The sequence below is a fragment of the Octopus sinensis genome, linkage group LG5 (genome assembly GCF_006345805.1).
Source record: "Octopus sinensis linkage group LG5, ASM634580v1, whole genome shotgun sequence".
Classification (NCBI taxonomy): Eukaryota; Metazoa; Mollusca; class Cephalopoda; order Octopoda; family Octopodidae; genus Octopus; species Octopus sinensis.
The window spans coordinates 127,500,025-127,507,399 of NC_043001.1; the positions used below are offsets into that span (position 1 = coordinate 127,500,025).

Here is a 7,375-nt window from a genome sequence, read left to right on the forward strand (position 1 = left end):
ATACCAGACTTACTTGTCAGCTGCTTGGCCTTAATCACTTGAGCATGTCTCTTAGTGGCAGACAATATGAGCAGGAGCAGTTGGAGACCATCATAGCCATGCGCTGAGAGAGTTTCTTTGGGGTTTGGATAAATCTAACAAGAGCAAAGTCTGAAGGGAATATTAGCCATTTTTCATACTTTCCAGGTGCAAGCAAATAGGAAATAACAGTTGCTACCCGAGGAAAAAAATCATGTCACACAATGTAATTAAACAAAATTTATTCTCTACATCAAATACATTAACATCCACTTAATTATAAATTTTTCATGCAGCAGGTATCCGGAGTATCCTCTTCGTCTTCAGAGGATGTCCACTTGACTAACTGGAATCAGTCACAGACGGATATGCTCCATCATCTAGTTCACAGATATATCTCTAGTATGCTTATTCTGTTGCTACAATGATGGCTTCTGTTTCTCGAAACTGGCTGGTCTCGCACTCCGGCTCCGCCTGGTCAATTCGTCTTCCCACGCCTCGTCCTTCTTTGTGCGTCGAACTCCTACAGCCCACACTACCCACGTTTCCCAGCCATTTCTTTCCCCCCAGAACATCGGCTCTCTGAAAGATTCTTCTTACTCACGTCTTTCCTGCAGGTGCTAGCCTGCAATGTTCAAATGGAACATTAATAATATTAAAAGCATTAAATTCGCCGAGGCGTGAGTTCCTTCAAAAGTCAATGACCTTTCATCTAGACTCAGCAAGTAAAAAATAAAAATCAAAGTACATAGGTCATTGAAAAATATGGCTTTATTTTAATCACTGATATGCTGCATTTATTTAATCATATGACATTTTATTGAAAAATTATGGTCATTTAAACATATAACATTATTTTAATCAAAATATATAGTCATTGAAATATATAACATTATTTTAATCAACCTATATACAGTCATTTATTTAATCATAGGACATTTTATTGAAAATTTATACTACCATTTAAATATATATTATGCCAATCGAAGTATATAGGGTCATTAGAATATATGACATTATTTTAACCAACGTACATACTGGCATTATTTAATCATATGACATTATTTTAGTGAAAATGTATTTTATCATTTAGACATATAACATTATTTTAATTGAGGTATATAGTGTCATTGCAATATACTAAGCAAAGGTTATACTATTTAAATATATAACATATTTTAATTAATGCATATATCATTTAAATTTGTGATATTATAACCAAAGGATATATGGTTATTTAAACATGTAACAATATCTTATTCAAAGTATATATTGTCATTTATTTAAACGATATTTTATTACTTTAATCAAAGTTTATATTGTCATTTAAACATTATTTCAATAAAGAAAATGAGGTGCGTTAAAAAATTAACCGACTTTATTTTACACGACGGTCATCCATGACTGCCGAAAGTTTCTCAATCGGTTACTTGTTTCGGCTTATGGATGGCCATGTTTGAAGTGGTCTTACCACTCCTTGATCTGAGTTTTGCCCGTGACATCATCGTCGTCAAAGGCCCGCTGAATCTTCTGGATGGTTTGAGTTAGAGTGTCATCATGTTTTTGGCAAAACTTGATGCAATATTTCTTATTTGGTGCGTTCGGTGAAAACCAAAATCCGATGAACGCATGCTACGCATCTGCACTCTAGGCGTAACAATTGGAGATTCACGGGGTCTACCGCCGCGAAAATCTTCATGCATGCGTAGGAAGAGTGGTATCGTCTCCCACAATAAAGGATTTTTCCCACGTTACATCAGTTTCGGCGGGTGTTACTTAAATATATATCATAATTTAATAAAATCTATATACTGTTTTATAAATATGATCTATTAAACATTTATTTATATAATAACATCATACTTAAATAGCAGCGTATAATTAGACAATAAATCAAGAAGAAATATTGCAGAAATACTACGCAACAATGTGCAGTACAAAATGTGTCATTACTTAACAGCGCATAAATAAATTATAGAACATTTCTTCAGTGTCATCAAAACAACAACAATAAACAATAAAATAAATTTATTCTCAAAATAATATTAGTGAAGATATACTTACCACTTGATAAATTCCAAAACGGTAAAAATACACGACTGTAAAATCCTTTTGTTGCACTACTTTGCTGTTGTTATTTTGCCTTCACCAGTCTTTGATTGCAACTCGACAACCTTTCAAATATTCCGTGCTTGCTGAGCAGCAATCAAAAGATGAGTAGACATTTTGTTTAATTTCTTATAGCTCTGTAGTTCCTTCTGTGCCATGTATTGTAGAACTGCATACTGGTCATTCCATTGTACGTCCTTTTCTTTATACGTCTAATTTATGCACAAAATGTATTTATGCGCGTGTGCTTAGGAGCATTTACAAGCACACATGCACACATACACGCGCGCGCGCACACAATGTGCACATTATATATTTTGTATTATATATATTATATGATATACAAATCATATGATATGCATTATATATATATACCGTTTGTATATTTCTAATCTTACGTATATATATATATATATATATATGCATGTAATATGATTTTATATATGTAAATATATGCGTGTGTGTGTGTGTGTTTGTGTTTATGTATACATATATATAAATATATATGCATATAAACTTTTTTTATATGTATATGTATATATGTAGATATGCAAAAACACATATGTACGTATATATATATATGCCTACCTATATACATACATATAGTTATATAAAGAGATACATACATATACACACATCCACTCGCACGCACGCATGCATGCATATATATATATGAGGAAGAGAGAGAGAGAAAGACAGACAGACAGAGACAGACAGACAGACAGACAAAGAGACAGAGACACAGACAGACAGACAGACAGACAGATAGAGAGAGAGAGAGAGAGCAACAATACTATCGTTATTATCATTTTAAAATATGCCTAAGCCCATGTGCAGCACTTCCTTATCCTCTTATTTGAGTTAAATCCTGGAGACAATTTTCATTTTATAAATAACTTTTATTTGATTATCATTTTGACATTCACCAAAATATGCACTACAAAATATGCACTACTTAAAAGAATATTAGAATATTCCTTTAAGTATGAAACAATCTAATTTACAATTAATTTTCTTCAATTGTTGTATATGCTTGCATATGAGACGCACTATTTTCACCAAAAGTGTCTCAAAGTTTCAACTCGGGTTCTATACACGAAGTTGAGCCTCCCACAAGCTACTTTTCTTCCCGACGCTCGCTAAACTAGACTAATTTTAATCGAGATAGTCTTTTCTACCTAGCCTGGCTCCATTACATGTTCAGCTGTACTGCTAACTTACTTTTGATGTACAGTAATATTTTCTACAATAGCTAAGATATCTTTGTAATGTTTTATAATGTACTGCTAGATTGCTTTCAATATAACATTCTTTAAGCACTAAAAACTTATTTTACTTCCTGAATAAGCACTGCTGAAATTAGAGTGCGTCTTATATGCCCATGTGTCTTTTATACCATCAGACACAGTATTATATAATTCATAATTAACTGAGTTATCAAAATGGGGTTTTATACAAATCCAAAAACGATTGCCATATCAAAAGGCATGGTGGTTAGAAAGACCAAGTGTAAAGATAGGATGAAAATGAACAGACGTTTTGAATAAATGAAGACAACTGCAACAAAATGCGAAAATGACAAGCATTGGTTAACCTGAACGTGGACGTTTTTGTGTGAGATGTGATGAATTCTAAATAAATCCTCACAGATCGAATACTGAATCAGGATCCATTCTTGCATTTAAAAAATGGACAATTCAATACCTCCATTCACTGAATACTGCTTTAACATCTAACCAGGGTTTTGATAAGGAGATTCACATACGATACTTTTTAACATTCAAAACCTACAGCATATATTAATTTAGAATTATATTTATGAATAAATATACCGCTACATAGTTTTATTACTATGGTCATTGAAGGTTTATACGGAGTCTATATTTCTGCAGTTAATACTTTAAAATCTGGCTGGTAAGATATTCAAACTACTCTAAAACCAAATATAGTCTTGGGACATAGAAGTTTTGAGAGCCGTAGTTTGGCCAATGGTATTATATACAGTGTAAATAAAGAAAAAGAGATGAAATGATCCATCGTAGGAGCCCCTGCTTAGTACACTAACCTACGAGAAACAGCCGCTAAATTTCCCTCATATTTTGCTCTGTTGTCTTAAAAAGAAGTAGGAAAGACATATTGAATAATGTGATTCGAGAAAAACGAGACAGTCACATATAGAACGCTGATTATATGTCTGTTTAGTTGAAACTAACCAGAGACTAAATGATAATAAATTGTTTCGTTTCATAGTGATGATGATGATGATGACGACGATGACGACAACGATGACGATGATAATAAAGATGGCGACAACAAACAGTGGCAATTATTCTCATGGTGATGAGGACAACGATGAGGTGTAGAATGATGAGAATGAAGTCAAGCGCAAAAAGTATTCGAATACAAAAACAATCGACAAAAAATTAAAAGCATAAAAAAGAATACATAATTGAAAAGGAAATAACAATAACATGGAAGCACTCCGTCGGTTACGACGACGAGGGTTCCGGTTGATCCGAATCAACGGAACAGCCTGCTCGTGTAATTAACGTGTAAGTGGCTGAGCACTCCACAGACACGTGTACCCTTAACGTAGTTCTCGGGGATATTCAGCGTGACACAGAGAGTGACAAGGCCGGCCCTTTGAAATACAGGTACAACAGAAACAGGAAGTAAGAGTGAGAGAAAGTTGTGGTGAAAGAGTACAGCAGGGTTCACCACCATCCCCTGCCGGAGCCTCGTGGAGCTTTAGGTGTTTGCGCTCAATAAACACTCACAACGCCCGGTCTGGGAATCGAAACCGCGATCCTAAGACCGCGAGTCCGCTGCCCTAACCACTGGGCCATTGCGCCTCCACAACAATGACAATGATTTGTAGGATATGAACAAGGACTCGAATTGAGTGGGGGGGGACAGAAAAAATCGATTATACTGACGAAGAGTGAAGATGATCTCGGTGAGATTTGAACTCAAGAACATAAAGAGCTGTAACTGAATACCACAGACACTTTTATCGACGCTATTACCATCCAACGAGCTCATAGCAAGTAGAAGAGTCCTTTCTACTATAGAAACAATAAGGCGGCGAGCTGGCAGAAACTTTAGCACGTCGAGCGAAATGCGTAGCCGTATTTCGTCTGCCGTTACGTTCTGAGTTCAAATTCCGCCGAGGTCGACTTTGCCTTTCATCCTTTCGGGGTCGATTAAATAAGTACCAGTTACTCACTGAGGTCGATATAATCGTCTTAATCCGTTTGTCTGTCTTTGTTTGTCCTCTCTGTGTTTAGCCCCTTGTGGGTAGTAAAGAAATAAGTATTTCGTCTGCCTTTACGTTCTGAGTTCAAATTCCGCCGAGGTCGACTTTGCCTTTCATCCTTTCGGGGTCGATGTAATCGACGTAATCCGTTTGTCTGTCCTTGTTTGTCCTCTCTGTGTTTAGCCCCTTGTGGGTAGTAAAGAATTATTTCTACTATAGGCACAAGGCCTGAAATTTGGGGTAGGGGGTAGTCGATTACATGAGCCCCAGTACTCGGCTGATACTTATTTTTATCGATCACGAAAGGATAAAATGCAAAGTCGACCTCAACGGAATTTGAACTCAGAAAGTAAAAACGGACGAAATCTCGCTAAGGATTTTGCCCGGCGCACTAACTATTCTGCCGGCTCGCCGCCTTAGTAACAATAATAATACTTTCTACTGTAGACACAAGGCCTGAAAGTTGGGGGAAGGAGGATAGCCGATCACATCGAACCCAGTACTTGATTAGTACTAAATTTATCGACCGGTAAGGATAAAAGACAAAGTTGACCTCGGCGGACGAAATGCCGCGAAGCATTTCGTCCGGCGTGCTAACGATTCTGCCAGCTCGCAGCCATAATAATAATAATCCTTTCTACTATAGGTACAAGGCCTGAAATTTGGTGCGGGGGTGGGGACTAGTCGATTACATCGACCCCCAGTGTTTCACTGGTACTTATTTTATAAAGCCCGAAAGGATGAAAGGCAAAGTCGACCTCAGCGGAATTTGAACAAAGAACGTAGCGACGGGCGAAATACCGTTAAGCATTTCGTCTAGCGTGCTAACGATCCTGTCAGCTCGCCGCCTTGATAATAATAATAATAATAATAATAATAATAATAATAATAATAATAATAATAATAGTAAATGATGATGATGATGATGATGATGACGACGACGACGACGACGACGACGACGACGACGACGACGACGAGGAGGAGGAGGAGGAGGAGGAGAAGAAGGAGGGAAGGATCCCTTTTATTGTATGATCTCAAAAGCGAGAGTAGGAGACATTGCAAGGACAAATGAGAAAAATGTGGGGGATTTTCTCTAGAAGAAGAAGAAAAAGAAGAAGAGAAGAAGAAGAAGATGGTGATGATGATGATGATGATGATGATGATGATGATGATGATGATGATGATGATGATGATGATGAAGATGATGACGATGATGATGATGAACAAGAGTAACAGCAACAACGAAAAGAAGGAGGAAAACACATACAAACCTGCAAGGTGACTTAAGACGTTAATTGTGATGTCGTACCTGAACATCCTGTTGTGACACCCCAAGACCAATCAAAACACGTGAAGCTTCAAAAAAACATTTGAAAAACGATATTAGTGACTAACATCGATGATAACGGTGGCGGCGGCGGCGGTGGTGGTGGTGGTGGTGGTCGTCGTCGTCGTGGTAGTGGTGGTGATGGTGGTGGTCGTCGTCGTCGTCGTGGCGGTGGTGGTGGTGGTGGTGGTGGTGGTGGTGGCGGTGGTGGCGGTGGTCGTGGTCGTGGTCGTGGCGGTCGTGGTCGTGGTCGTGGTGGTTGTGGTGGTCGTGGTGGTCGTGGTAGTGGTCGTGGTCGTGGTCGTCGTGGTCGTCGTGGTCGTCGTGGTCGTCGTGGTGGTGGTCGTGAAGAATGAAGAGGAAGAAGAAGAAGAAGAAAAAGAAGAGGAGGAGGAGGCACTTAAACTCTGATTGTGAAAGCAATATCTCATTTTTTTTCTTTCTTTCTTCACGTTCTTTACCTATCCTTTCATAGTTGTCCAATGTCAGCTTTTTTTTCTTTCTTTTTTTTGTTGTTCGTTTCTCTGGTGGGGTATTCAGTCACGTTATATCTTTCGATTACATCACATCATACAAACCGACCACAATAATAATGGAAATCATGATGATCACCACCATCATCGTCGTAGTCGTAGTCGTAGTCGTAATAGTCGCCGTCGTAGTCG

The 7,375-nt window shown here is 37.8% G+C and overlaps 1 long non-coding RNA gene across 2 annotated transcripts; it reads right to left on the bottom strand.

Moving 5' to 3' along the window:
* Nucleotides 1–238: 238 nt before the first annotated feature.
* Nucleotides 239–6,822, bottom strand: LOC118763434. 2 transcript variants are annotated; one of them, XR_004999196.1, is made up of 4 exons: nt 6,655–6,822; nt 3,722–3,914; nt 2,083–2,339; nt 239–643 (listed from the first exon to the last, which is right to left on the bottom strand). It is a non-coding gene; the product is annotated as an uncharacterized LOC118763434 (long non-coding RNA). The 2 variants fall into 2 exon arrangements; XR_004999197.1 differs by lacking the exon at nt 2,083–2,339.
* Nucleotides 6,823–7,375: the final 553 nt, after the last annotated feature.